Below are 15,168 nucleotides of genomic sequence, written 5' to 3'. Positions count from 1 at the left end.
ATATAATTTCTTACATGAGCCAGTATAGACATACCAGGAGGATCTTTAGGTTATACATATATATATATATATATATATATATATATATATATATATATATATATATATATGTCAGGTCATGTCATATGCTACTGGTACCATGCATGTAACCCAGTACTACCTGCCTCATGGTCGGTTCACCGGCGACTAAACTGGTTCCCCCACCAGATTTGTTTGGTGAGGAGGGCGGCTAGTCTCCCTGAATGATGAAAAACAAGACCTTCCAAAGGGCGAATGAACTCTTTTTCTGGGTCAACGGCCAACTAGCACCGTGTATATTTGTGTGTTTGTATATGTGTATTGGGGTAGAGAGGGCTCCCGTAAGCCGTGGTGAAGGCAACCTTTCTAGGAGAAGCAAATCTCTGATTTAAAAAACCATAAAGCGGAAGACCAGTACCCGCACTAAGCTGGTCTGCAGTTTAATTTGTTGCTGGCTATCTTGCTCTTGCTTGTTGCTGGATCTCAGCATTTTGAACCGAGAGAGAGACTTAGCTGTCGTACAAAGCTAAGACTCTGTAACATCATATTTGTATAGATACTCCCTCAGACATTTGGGCTCATGGATTTTAAATGTCTGAGGGAGTGGCACTCGTCTGACAAGACGTTGCAATCATCATATATATATATATATATATATATATACGTAAATTGAATAAAATCACAACCTACATGAATAGAAATTCACTTATTCACGTATTCTGCATTGTCAGTTAAAAACATAATGCCAGGATGAGAGTTTAGTCACATACTATTTAAGATATACCAAATATTTTAAATTGCTACGATTTTTCTGAAAGTTGACCATATTCTGGATTTTTGGAATATTTCAAATAAGGAAATAAAATTTCATGCTTAAACAGAAATAACTCATACGTTAAATGAAAAATTACTTCTGTTTTTAAACGCAACAGCTGTAAGAGCTTAACGCCAAAATAAGTGAATTTCTATTCATGTAGGTTGTGATTTTATTCAATTTACGTATATATGCTCTGAAAACTCTTTTGAAAATTCATTGAGCTGAGATTATAATAGAGTTGGTATTATAGACAATTATATTCTAAACTTGCAACAGAAAGGAATTGTCGATAAAATAAAATAATATATATATATATATATATATATATATATATATATATATATATATATATATATATATATATATATATATATATGTACACACACTATAAATAGCTGTACGTATTCTGCATCGTCAGTTAAAAACATAATGCCGGGCTGAGAGTTTAGTCACATACTATTTAAGATATACGAAATATTCTAAATTGTTACGATTTTTCTGAAAGTTGACCATATTTTGGATTTTTGGAATAAAACATAGCCATCTCCATCTATAAAATTCAAATAATGAAATAAAATTTCATGTTAAACAGAAATAACTCATATGTTAAATGAAAAATTACTTCTGTTTTTAAACGCAGATGTTAGTTATACTAATAATTAAAAAATAAATTAAATGTGAATTAAATTAAAAGTAAATTAAACAAATCAACTTTATATATTTCTGAATAGAATACATAAAACAATTCTATTACTAATTTCCATGAAAAATTCAGAGCTAATTATTAAAACAGCTTTCTTTGACATAATATGCAAATGAGATAACCTCTTGAATGTTGATTCATTTTGAATAAATAGTATCTATCTATATATATATATATATATATATATATATATATATATATATATAAATCATGCAGGAGTAAAAGTATATAAGACTCTGTTTTCAGTATTAAAATCTGTTTGTGAAACGGTATAGCTTTTGTATATATTAACTAAATATTGGACAAACAAACAAATCGACAGGAATACTACTTTATTATAATATCATTTTAAATATTTTAGAGGGTATACTGTTGATTTTATATGCCTGCTATTACTGGTTGCGTGGTGATAATGATTTGAATTTAAGTTTAAAATGAAAAAAGTCAAGTATCATTGTGAAATTGTGCTTTGGACCGAAACATTCCTGTCTAACACGTCCTTGTCATATCAAGGACCTTACTGTTGGTTTTATATGTTCGGCCTTTGGCTTGAGTAGTAATAAAACTTCTCAAATACATTTGTAATGTTAGGCTGTGTAAGATGTTTACTTTGTTTAAAATCACCTCTTTTATTGGAGCATTTCGATTATTGATACTTATCAAAGAAATTCCGATACAAAACCTATCTAAGAACACTGCCAGATATAAAAAAAATGTACCTAGGTGTGAAATTTCATAAAATTCGACCCAATCGTTTTCTAGTCCAGGGCAAGAACCCACAGACACACAAAATTCCTTTTATGTGTCCATGCAGAAAAATAGGGGAGCTTTGTTTATATATATATATCGTTTGAAAAAAACAAAAAACAATAACAAATCTAAATTTGTAAGCGATAAAAATAAACAGTAAATCCATCTAGGGTTTGTGGCCTAACGATTAAGGCGCCGGACTGTGGAAACATGGTGTGAAGTTCGATCCCTAGAAACAGTTGAGCTACGCTGATGAGAGTTAAATAACTTGAAACACACGTGTACATAGATAACTGTTTTATATATACATATACATATATATATATATATATATATATATATATATATATATATAAATTAAAGATTTTTCTGGGTACATACTTTCATAACACTTTTGAATAACATCGAACGTAGTGCCATTAATTGTTGAGGGTTTAGATTTTTTTTTTTTTTTTTCTATATTTTAAACATAAACCATTAAAAAAACTTTCTAAATCACCAAAATACACTTCTAAAGTATATTTCTCCTAAGCTCTAATTGTATGTTCAACAAACATAAATTAGGTAAAAGGGAAAAATAAGGGATGGGGCAGAAAAAAATCATATCGAGACGTCTTTCAGTCAACCCTTTTCAAGATTAACGTTGGCAATGGGGAAGAAAACATTGTTTAAAAACGCGGTCAAAAGACCATAAATAAGTAGCGAGGGTAAAACGAAAAAGAAATTGTAAGGGAATAGGAGAAAAAAAACAATTTAAGCGAATACTCATGAGTTCTAAATCGTGGGTATACTCTCTTTGCTTACACAGAGATGGTTGGTGAAATTAATGAATACTGCCTTGAGAATATTTAAGTGGATTCTCAAGCGCGCTCTGTGTAAAACTAAAAAGGTTTCATCAGTGTATGCGTCAGTACAGATTTGGCACTGTAATAAATGTTCACAAATGGCCGACTTATGAGCTGGTAAATGCCCAGATGTTGACCTTTTCTTGTGCTTATGTATCAAAAGAGGGCATGTTGAGAAATTCTAACCTCCAAACATTGAATGGTGTAGCCCACGTAGTCAGCTTCACACTGACCGTTACATCAATAAACAACCATATTATATTGAGTGGTAAGGATACCATCCTTTCAAAAGGAGGGGAAAGCATTTCTCATCCCAAACACCGTTTGAACCTTTGTTGCAAAATAGCAATGTGAAACGGCTGTAGCAATTTTATGTGAAAACTCCTGGCTTTTGACACCAATCCATGGGAGTTTCACATATTAAACTAAAACATGTTTAAATATATATATATATATATATATATATATATATATATATATATATATATATATATATATATATACTATCTGTACAAACCCGTCGTTTTAAGGTAAAAACATATTACTGTATATAGCAAACTATTTCATATCAAACCCACCCTTGTACAGAGATACTTGAAGCAAGTGTCTTGTAAGCAGTCAAATTTTCTCTCTATTGTGAATTTGCATGTGTCTCTTTAGAGTAGATTTGCTTGTATATGATGAGCTACAAATCTCACAAGAATAAGGTTTCTCTCCAGTGTGTTTATAGATGTGGATCTTTAAATGAGATTTTACTGTAAACGATGAGTTACACACTTCACAAGAATAAGGTTTTTCACCAGTGTGAATTCGCATGTGTACTTTCAAATTCGATTTGTCCGTAAACGAGAAGCTACAAACTTCGCAACGATATGGTTTTTCTCCAGTGTGAATCCGTATGTGTCGCTTAAGATCTGATTTCGTTGTGAATGATGAACCACACACTTCACACGAATAAGGTTTGTCACCAGTGTGTGTGCACATGTGGATTCGTAGATGATATTTACTTCGGAATGATGAACTACATATTTCACAAGAAAAAGGTTTCACGTCAGTATGTATACGCACATGTTTCATTAAATGAGATTTGCTCGTAAATGAGGAGTCACACACATCACAAGAATATTTTTCCCCAGTGTGCATTCGCAGATGTATCTTTAAAACAGACTGCGTGTCAAATAATAAGCCGCACATTTCACAGCAATAAGGATTCTCTCCCATATGCGTTTCCATGTGTAACTTTAAGTTATATTTCTTTGCAAAAGATGAGCCACACATTCCACAAGAATATGGTCTTTCACCAGTATGTGTCCGTATGTGCGTCTTTAAGTTATATTTCTTTGCAAATGTTGTGCCACACACTTCACAGTGAAATGGTTTCTTATTAGTGCCGACGGACATTTCTGTCTTCAAATTAAATTTTGTTGCTGATGAAAAGTCAAGTTCTTCAGAAGAATGATGTTTCTGAACAGTGTGAATTTACATATGTGTCATCAAATTAGATGCTGTTGTAAACGAACTACTACAAACTCCACAAGAATAAGCATTCTCTCCAGAATGTGTTTGCAGGTGCGAGTTTAAATTATCTTTCTTTGCAAATGGCGAGTCGCACACTCCACAATGATATGGTTTCCTTCCAGCATGTGCGATTTTAAATTATATTTCTTAGTACATGATGAGTTAGTCACGTCACAAGAATAGGGTTTATCACTTGTGTGTCCATTCTTGTTCATCACGGTCTTTTACTTGTGTGTGTCCATTCTTGTTCATCATGGTCAATAGAATTGAATGAAACGATGCTGTTCAGTTGGGTAGTGGCATGTGAAGAATAAAATTTCTCCTTCATGTATTCATTGGATACTTCATTTTCACTATTGTCCATTGTTACTATGTTCCTGTCAATAAATAAGATATTTTATGTTAATTAGGTGATGTAGAAGAATGGGAGATTAAAATACAGCAGCAAACAGTGTGAGATTTGCATTATACTTTAATATTTTTTGCAGAAAATAATAAATAAAATGTCATTGTTTTATTGTTTTTAATTTGTTTTTATTATTACAAAAAATATATTACCTGATGAAATACTTATTTATAAAAAAATAAAATAATTATTATCAGACACTGTTTGCTGTGGACTTTGAGTCAACTATTATTCTGCATTATCATTAATTAAGGTATAAGTCAGTAAAGTAGACATTGCATTTAAAAATTCAAAAATGGTTTTGCCAATTAGTATGAGTATTTGTATCATAATTAGTGTGTCGCATGTCTGGGGTTCAATCCTCATTGATAACCAAAGACTAAAATATAACTTACTTGATTCTTTCATGCAAAATATTCGGCATTTGAAGGTAAAAATTTAATGTAGAGAAAGTAGTGATACCTTTCTAACATCTTTGTGTTGTAGTCAATGAAAAAGAAACATTTTGGTCGACAAACGAGTTGAATAAGAAACAATATATTTCTATATTCAAAAGACAAGGGAAATCACTATGTATAAGAATCAGGTACATCAAACATAAATAAATTAATGTGCAATTCTTATGCAAATGAACAATGCCTCATGGTAGATATACATACTTATATACATCGAGTTAAGGCTTTGGTAAATTTCAGGGTTTTACAAAATGTAGTCTTTTGTCAGACAACAATACAGGTAGCAATTTGAACATAAAAAATGACATTGTAGTTATGTCCACGTGTATAACAAGCATGGATAAAACAAAGCAAACAATTTTTAAGCATTCAGAACATAAAGTCATTATATTTTTTTTCCTGGTATCCTTTGAGATGAGGCTTCATAATTTGTGTATTCATTTTTTTGTTAACTGTTATCCTCATCTTCATAGTTGTTGTTGTTTCACAACGTTCTGGCCAACTCATCCTCTGGTCTTCTTCAGGTTGGTAACCACAATTGCATAGGAATGCTGAGTCTTGTAACTGTATCCCCAGTAATTACTGCCTTCCATAGTTGTTGTTTTCTCACCACCTTTGGTCAACTAATCCTCTGGCCTGGTTTGGGTAGAATTGAAACCACTATCTTCAGAGACTGCTCACCTGAAACCATAGAGACTCAATATCTCTATCCAGTGCACCACATGGTATTAATCTTACCCAAAGTAGGCCAGAGGATTAGTTGGTCAAAACGTGGTGAGACAAAAACTATGGAAGGCAGTAATTACTTGATACAAGACTCAGAATTCTTATCCCGTCATGGTTAACCACCTGAAGAAGTCCAAAGGATGAGTTGTCTGAAACATGATGAAACAACAACATCTACGAAGATGAGGATAACAGTCCACAAAAAATGGGTCATTACTTGAATGGTAAATATGTTATTATTGTCACTGATTATAAAGCTCTTGTGATAAGCATAAATTACACCAACAAAATCCATCCCTAGCAAACATACCATTTTTGTATCAGGGGTAGGGAGGTATGAGAGAAACAAGAAGAAATGGGGAAGATTAATCACCAATAAAGCAAGGATAGTGAGTGATATACAGCATCCAACTAAAATGGATTAAGATATACAAATTGTGCAAATCAAGATCACTACAAAAATGATAAAAGAAATTACTGAAAACGAAATATATAGAAGACAAAAGAAATAAAAGAAATGATGGAGTCAGAGATGGGAAAAACCTTCAGTTTTAATTGTAGGGAAATGAGCATAATTTTCATTATTTTGTTTTCTTTATTTGGAGAAAGATGCAGTGATCAAGTAAATTGGAGTAGGGATGAAGCAACATCTCGAAAACAAAAGATCATCAGGATATGTTGTATTTATTTGAACAGGATAAAAACATCTCTTTGAAAATGAAGAGGAGCTTATATATTTTTGTTTAACGGAAATTGCATGAAGCCACTTGATGTAAGGAGCTAACAAGAACGAAATCTGAAAAGACAGGAGATACGTATTGATCTCAATCTTGAAAAAACCAAAGTTATAGATTAGAAGAAAACAGTCAGCAGTAAGAGAGTTCCACAAGCATGCAGCATTTGAAAAGAAATTATTGGAATAGGAAGCTATACTACAACGAGGTATCGAAACAGCAAAGTGATGTAGACCACTAGATTAACAAGTAAATTGAGCTCAAACAGAACAAGTAAGGAATAGATTAGACGATTTTGGAGAACATATGCTATAATTGTACTTATAGAAAAGACTGAGACTAGCAATATCACATCTGTGAGAGAGAGAGGGTGTGTAGAAGAAGACAGGGCGGGGTCAATTAAATTACAGATATATATCAAGAACCCTCAAGTGGTAGAGACATTTAGCAGTTCAAACATGATAAAAATACTCCATACATGGTGTGATAGAATATTTTTGAGATAAAGAATAGCTTCAGGTGTGAAAAAAAGTTTAGTGCGATAAAGAGAACAAACTTCACGAGAAGCAGAAAGAGTAATGGATCTAATATATGAAGTCAAACAAAAAGTTTGATGAGAAAGAAAGGCTAAGAAATCTCAGAATTGATTTCTGTTCAAGAGCAGAACCATCCATGAGAATCCCAGGAAGAAAAGGGACGTAACTATGATTGGAAGACACAAGTTGAGACTTTTCCATCACTACAAGTGTATTGATTTTCTTAAATTATTTTTGAGATTTGTCATGTTAAGCAAGGGTTAGTTAGACAAACTACTTGTGTTATTGAGATATTTTGGAATTATCTTACTGCCAGATAAAGGGGCGTGGAAGAAAAGACAGATAAGGCTTACAAAAAAATGGCGTTGTTGCTTACAATCTTTTCTTGTAACATTAACAGACTGGTAATGCAAACGAATTTAACACACGCATTTTCTATTTGAATAAAAGAAGATTGAATGCAGCATATCCTCTGCAACCAACTTCTCATTACGCAAGATTTCATGTGACTAGAGAGTCTACATAACGCATCAAATCCGAACACCTTGTATTGGATAACAGAAAAATGATTTAGTGTTGTCTATAGATATGAGAGTTCTTTTACTTCTCGCCTAAGATCAATTCTCAGTAAGTTCAGCAATTTCCAGTTATCAGATTTAAGATCTTTTAAATGGCTATTGGCCAGTCGACTATGTATCACCTACAGGGAGACTGAATGGAATTTTCTGGAGGTCAACCAATTTGTTCTTAAAATCTTTTTTTTTGTTGTGGTTTACTATTTGCAACTGTACTTCTATTGTATGTTTTATTATCTGAGCTCTGTCCATTCAGAGTTGATGATTAAGAGAAAAGTGCTTAGGAGAAACGATGTTCAAAAAACAAGTGAACAAGACATAAAAAAAAAATGTGTAAGTTCAGAATTTGCTCACCTCCATTTAGCCCCCAAAGTCCTCAGAGGACGTCAAATCCTGGTGCAAATGAACAAACGGTGCAGTTTTAGGCCTTAACATATGTAAATTTGAGTTCTGCACCATGCAATAAAAGAAATAACTAAGTCCATCGTTTGTCTTCCCCCTTTTAGCCCCAAAAGTTCTCAAAGCCTTAACATATTGTAATTTAAGTTCAGCACTATGCAAAACTGCTGAATAGACATACACAGAAAATTTTGGACAAATATGGTAAAATACTCCCCAAAATGCAGCATTTTTATTAGCTATAAAAGAGCCCCTGGGGCACCCCCAAAAGTTATCGCGAAGTATAGACAAACAAAATATACAGAAATGTGTTAGCTACAACTTTTCAGAAAGTTTTATAAAAATCCAAGGCATCAATTATTTTTAATAAGCACAAAATGTTAATTTTAGTCATTTTAATCCGAAAGGCACCCCCTACAGGGGCAATTGGAGTTTTCCCAGAAAATCTATTGTTACTTTTACTCATATCATGTTTAATTTTTGTGTAGATTTTCAAAAAATTCCAAGGCGTAGTTATTGAGAAAAGTGCAGACAGACAAACGGACAAACAGACAAGGGTGAATTTACAGGTCCACCCTCCTTTTGTCTGTGGATCAATAATAGGAGTCTGCTGTATAAGGCGAATTCCAATTACGATTGTTAAGTTATGTGATGTCAATTAAATTACTTTTATTCTCCATCACCTACTGTCCTGTGTCCAAAGGAAATATCGTTTCTGAATCTAAACCAGTTTTGATATTCCCAACACATTTCATAATGATTCTGTATGTAAATAAATTACCAGAATTGGGAGGCAATTTTACATTTTTTTTTCTTTTTTAGATTTTAACTTATACTCAACCTAAACAAGACACATTGTCAGAGACATGACTACCCCAAATTAGAGGTCAGATTTATAGGGACACCCTAAAGGTAAATTATGCAGCAATATATTTATTCACATTACATTTTAATTTTTACAATTTGATACAGTGCATAAGGAGGGGATTCCAATCGAAGAATGAAGCTAGTAGAGTAGAAATCTTTTTGCCATCTTAGGATTTCTACTGTGACAAGGTGGGATTTTGCTGCTTGTTGGGCGTGTCGGGGATATTTACGTTGAAGTGATGACTCTTACAGGCACAACAATGCATAAGACTTGCAGCTTTCCTCTCATAAAGAAAATAAATAGCAGACATGAGATGGTAATCTTTGAAGTCTCGATAATCGCCCAAAATTGAAAATTAAACAAAACACTGGTGGAAACCCCACTAATAAATGTCACGATTTTTTAAGCAATTATTGAAATTTTTAAGATGAACGTCTCATGTCCGTTATTTTTCTTGTTCTAACATAAGATTTGACAGTACTTGTGTTTAAAAATAAATAAACGCTTTAAAATAAGTTAAAACTACTAATTAATTATCCAGGTAGGTAGCAGAGTAAGTTGTCTTTGATAAGATTTATTTGTTATATATTTGCTTTTTGACAACTTTTTCGTTTTATTGTCAAAATGCCTACAATATATTTTGGTTTTTGTTTTAATCTAACAATTTTTTTTTTTTTTTTACATATCTTAATCGTCAATTTAAGAGCACAAAAATATGAGAATTAAAAACAATTGAAAAAATACTTCTAGACAAAGGCAATTTTTATTTTTGGTCCCATCCTTTTGGGGAGCTGGATTTTCCCCACATTAAAAACTGAACGTAGCAGAAACTTTTTAAAATTCCTATTCATCCACAACGAGGCAAATTGCTATTGAAAGGGGCTACTAGGAATTACGGACCATATGCACTCTAAGTAGGGAGTTGAGCAGCGAGATATCTGTTTACATGAGAGTTAAATTTCTGCATGTTAGGAAAGCAGGAAACAGGGAGGGAATTTCAAAATCTAGCAGTTCGAAGGAAGAAACTATTTGAGTAGGTTTTCAAATTGAACAATACGAGAAAAAAAAATGATGACAAAGACGTTTAATTAGCTTTACCTTTTTGTTACGTGCGTCCACTGCGTCGTTCATATGATCTGGCTATTCTGCAAACAGAAAAAATAAGCGTAAAGACGTTTAATTAGCCTTACCTTTTTATTACGTGCGTCGTTCATCTGATCTGGTTATTCTGCAAACAGAAAAACTTTTAATTATTAACATATCATTATTATTAAAAAGATCCTTTGCAATTAAACTTTTTCAGAAACCTTTTTTGCTTATAAAAGCAAAGAAGAGTCAAAAGGGGAGATAATTCATTATTATTAATAGTACATAAAGGAATAATATTTCTAATAATATGCACTATTCTGCAAATAAAAAAAAAAGATGGCAAACGTTTAATTAAGGCGATGTTTAATTTTCCCCTTTTATTAGGAATAAACCTTTTAAAAGTGTTGCTTTTACGTAACACGAAAGTATTTCAACACCAATACGTTCAGCATCACAATCTTTAAAAATATATACATTTTAATAATTATTTCAAACCGCATTGAATTAAAAAAAAAAAAATGAATTTAAAGTAAACTAAATAGTACCTACGCATTTGTCGTATCGCAAATAATAACATATCCCCAAATTACGGAACACGATAAGGTAGAAAGATAATTAATAATGAAAAACAGTTTTCGAAAAAGTTTAGATGAGGGATAAAATTTGTCCGACATTTTGAATTACGCTCGCCAAGTGACATAAGCAACAGAAATAAAAAAAAAAATATACAAAATACTGGTAGTTATCGTGACATAGGCTGACATATATGCGGTGGGTTTTTAACAGTATTTTGTATATTTTTTATTTTTAACTCATTTTCTCAAACTTACCGTGTTCAACAGAGAGTCTGGCGCCATTTTAAATTTTCCAATACATCAGTAAACACTGTATGTTTTTCGAGCTGAATAAACATGTTACATTAAATAAAAATACTAAAAAATTATCCAATTAGATAGAAAAGTAACTTATCTTGCCTTTGATAACATTTAGTTGTTATATATTTGCTTTTTGACAACTTTTTCGAATCTATGTGTACAGTAAAACAAACCCTTATCAAGTTATATCCTATATTTAAATGTGGAAGATTTGTGCTACCAATTGCGTATGACAAACATATCCTTTGCGTTCCTTGAAATCCATTTTTGAAAAAATAGAAAATGTCTTACCGCTAGTGATTTTTTTTTGTGAAAAACAAACCTAGCAGTAGCACATCTTCTACTCAATCATTTTTAGTATTTTTAAAAATTTATTTCGGCATAACACACAGGTATGTAATAATGTTTTTATCTGAAATACTTTTGTTTCAAATCTTACTAAGTACCATAAATTAAAAAAAAAAAAAAAGACACTGAATATTTGGATTTATATTACAATCCACATATGCACAAAAAAATGTTAATTTAAAAAAAATATATGAAAAATAAATGTAATCAAAGGAGGATAAATTACTCTTCTACCTATCTGTAACAGTTTTTAATGGTTTTACTTACTTTAAAATGGTTAACCTGTTCAAAAATCATACAATTGCTAGATGCGATCAAGAGAAATCGCGGCGAGCTGATTGTTAAATATGTGAAGTTTGAAAAATGAGCTATAGCTAAAAGATTATTTTTAAAAAATACCGTTAGAAACCCATGTAAATGTGACGCACATCCGGTGGGTTTCTAATAGTATTTGTAAGTGCATAAAGTTTGAACTATTTCTTATAACAAACCTGTCGTAATGTCTCTGCTCAGTCCCCTTCTCATTACTCCACATTAAGATGTGAACCTAAACATTTATCTTATGAAAAACAAAACACTTCAATATTAAAGAAAAAAAGTGCATTCTTAAAAGTGTATATTCAGGAAACATGAAAGAGTGAATCAATAATAACGAACGTTTCTGGAACCTGGGCAACAGCTAGATCAACAGGAATGGAGAAACTGGAACCTAGACAACAGTAAAGTTTGATCAACAGGAATAATGTTTTTAGAACCTGGGTAGCATGAGATGACATCACATAGAGATTGAAGTGGATGTCTCTGAAGTGTACTGTGATGGATCAGTGTGGATGTGGCCAAAGTCTTGAATGACGGGAAAAGGAGAGCTGGAGCAGTGGTTGCAGGAAAGAAGCTGAAACAAGAACCATTGGAATAAGCAGGAACAAGAGCTGAAAGGATTGAACAGAAGCCACTAAAAGAAGTTAAAGCAGTTGCTTGAGAAAGCTGAAGTCCCCTCTACCACATGAGTCTGGCTTCCCCCCTCTTAGACATGGTCGAAAAATTCCTCTAATACAATAGGTCCCACATTATTTTCCATTCTGCCGTATCTCTGCCATCTTGTTTTCCTGTACTTGTTTTATAAGAATATGAATGAAATGTGCTCTGTAAAATGCACTGCACTTGTGCTTCCTCGACATAAATGCCTCAAACTGACATGACAATCAGCAAAATTCTATCTTTTCAATGTGAAGATCCCTCAGAAGGCTATCCACCCTAATCATTTCTTTTCCCGAACTGCTAGCCTTTGGAATTCCCTCCCTGCTTCCCGTTTGTACCAACATGCACGAATTTTAATGTAATGTGAACAAACATCATACTGCAAAACTCCACACTTATAATGCTTCTGTAGGTAGCGCCCCTAATTCATATAACTGCCCTATATCTCAATAGCAAGATGTCCTGATTGTAATGAGTTAATGTTTAAAAAATATTAAACTGATATAAGTAAATCATAACCCACCACCTCCACCACCTCCACCCCCGAAAAACTCAACAAAATTGAAATTGTGGTTTGATTGTTTTGTTTTATTGCATATCAACCCTTTTTGGATTGTTTAATGTTTGATTCAGTAAATTTGAAAAAAGATTCATGCTTTAAGTTCTTCATATGATCAAATATGTATTCATGCAGTTTGGGTTGAATTTTTTGTTCTATATCATTTCAAATCAGCTTCAAAATACAGATCCAAATTCAGAAAAAATAAGATCCTCATCCAGTGTGCATCGCCTATACATATCTGTAAAAATACACATATCTCACAAGGGATTTTTTTTTTTATTGTGCATTTACAATGTCTTTTAAATATTATAAATGAACAAAATTCCTCATTAAGATTAATTACAAGTTTTTTTTTCTAATGATTTTGCATGATTTAATCCTCTAAAAGATAAAACCGATAAACATACTTTTTAATGGCAGAGTCACCCTTTCATGTGCATTTCAATTCACTTAGTCTCTTACATAGCAGAGACTCTAGGTCAATGACGATTAACTTAGCACGTGTGAAGTTTGACAAGGATCACGTTTAGTGCACATCATGATAACCTTAATATGAAAATAGAATCCTTTCCAGAGACAAACGCCAGACTGTTAAGACAGTAGACAGAGGTCAAATGCTGTAGAAAAAATAGAAAGAGACATTGAAGAATGACATCACGTTTTTGAGCAGAGAGAAAACTAAGGTTTTTAAATCAGTCTCTCAGTGGAAGCTGTATGAATGAGACATCACTAATAATGTAGAGATAATCAAAATTAAATGTTACCGTGACGTTTCTGTTTGTGTGCATCACTTATTTCGGTAATTGAAAAATTAAGAAATAAATAATTATCTAAGAGAACATTAATGCATTTCTCTCCTAAATAAATTCTGTCCAAAGGATATATTGAAGAAAACAAGCGCCCCCTTGTGTCCTCTTTCTTCATGAAAAAAGCTTTTTCTATATTTACTATTAGACTAAACAGCGACGATGGAGGGAAGTCTCAGCATGAGACAAGCATGTATAAACACCTTGCACATTAGTATAAATGACTTATTTTTTACTAGCATGGCTACCTGGCGTTGCCCGGGTGGAGAGAAGTGGTATGCTAAGGCTATTGAGTAACTCCCAGAAAAAATGTTTCAATCAAAATAGCAGTGAGTACCCATGCAAGCGAAAAAAAAAAAAAGAAATAGCCGCAGTAGGTAAGCAGGCTTAAACTTGTAATGCAAAAGAAGAAAGGGAGGTGAAGAGCTTACACGCTAGCTGTCTCGTGACTTATGATGGGTCTTCAAAATAACGTCTTATAAACGTACATTGAGATTGGTAGGCATATAACTTGCAAAAATGTTGATGCAAAAACTGACCCTTTACATAAAACGTCTTTTTGGCCAATGTTTAGATGTTTTTTTTTTATCCGAGAGATTGATCTTTCTAATGATACAAATTTTGTTGTGGTCTGATGTGCAAGTCAAAAGTTTTTGGCAGACATAAAAACAAACACAGACACACACTTTTCCTTTTATATAATAGACTAGTAAGGTTACCCGGCGTTGCCTGGATGTGAAGAGGTGGTGTAGTATAAGGAACACCGGAGCGGGGGGGTATTAAAAAGTGGTAGTAGTGGAGGGGGAAATAAAAATAACAGTAGGAAGTCCGGGAGGAGAGAGGTGTAAAAAAAAATTTGGTAGTTAACAGGCAGGCTCGAACCTGTAACGCGAAGGAGAAAAAAAAGGTAAAAAAACGTAACGTTTTAGCTGATGCATACATCATGAAACCGAAAGTCGCGAGCATTAGAATTAAGAGTAGTCAATTGAAAGGAGACAATGACTTATGAAAATGTCGATGAAAAAAGCAGCCCCCTCCATGTAGAAAACTGCCCAGCTAGGGTGAAGGAACTATTGTTTTGGGCAATTTTTTAATATTTCCCGTCCGAGATACTGAGATTCAAAACGATATCAATCTCCTTAGGATCTGTTGCATGTGTC

This window comes from Euprymna scolopes, chromosome 21, assembly GCF_053919585.1.
Source record: "Euprymna scolopes isolate OS-2025 chromosome 21, ASM5391958v1, whole genome shotgun sequence".
Taxonomy (NCBI): Eukaryota; Metazoa; Mollusca; class Cephalopoda; order Sepiida; family Sepiolidae; genus Euprymna; species Euprymna scolopes.
This window is presented reverse-complemented; position numbering follows the sequence as displayed.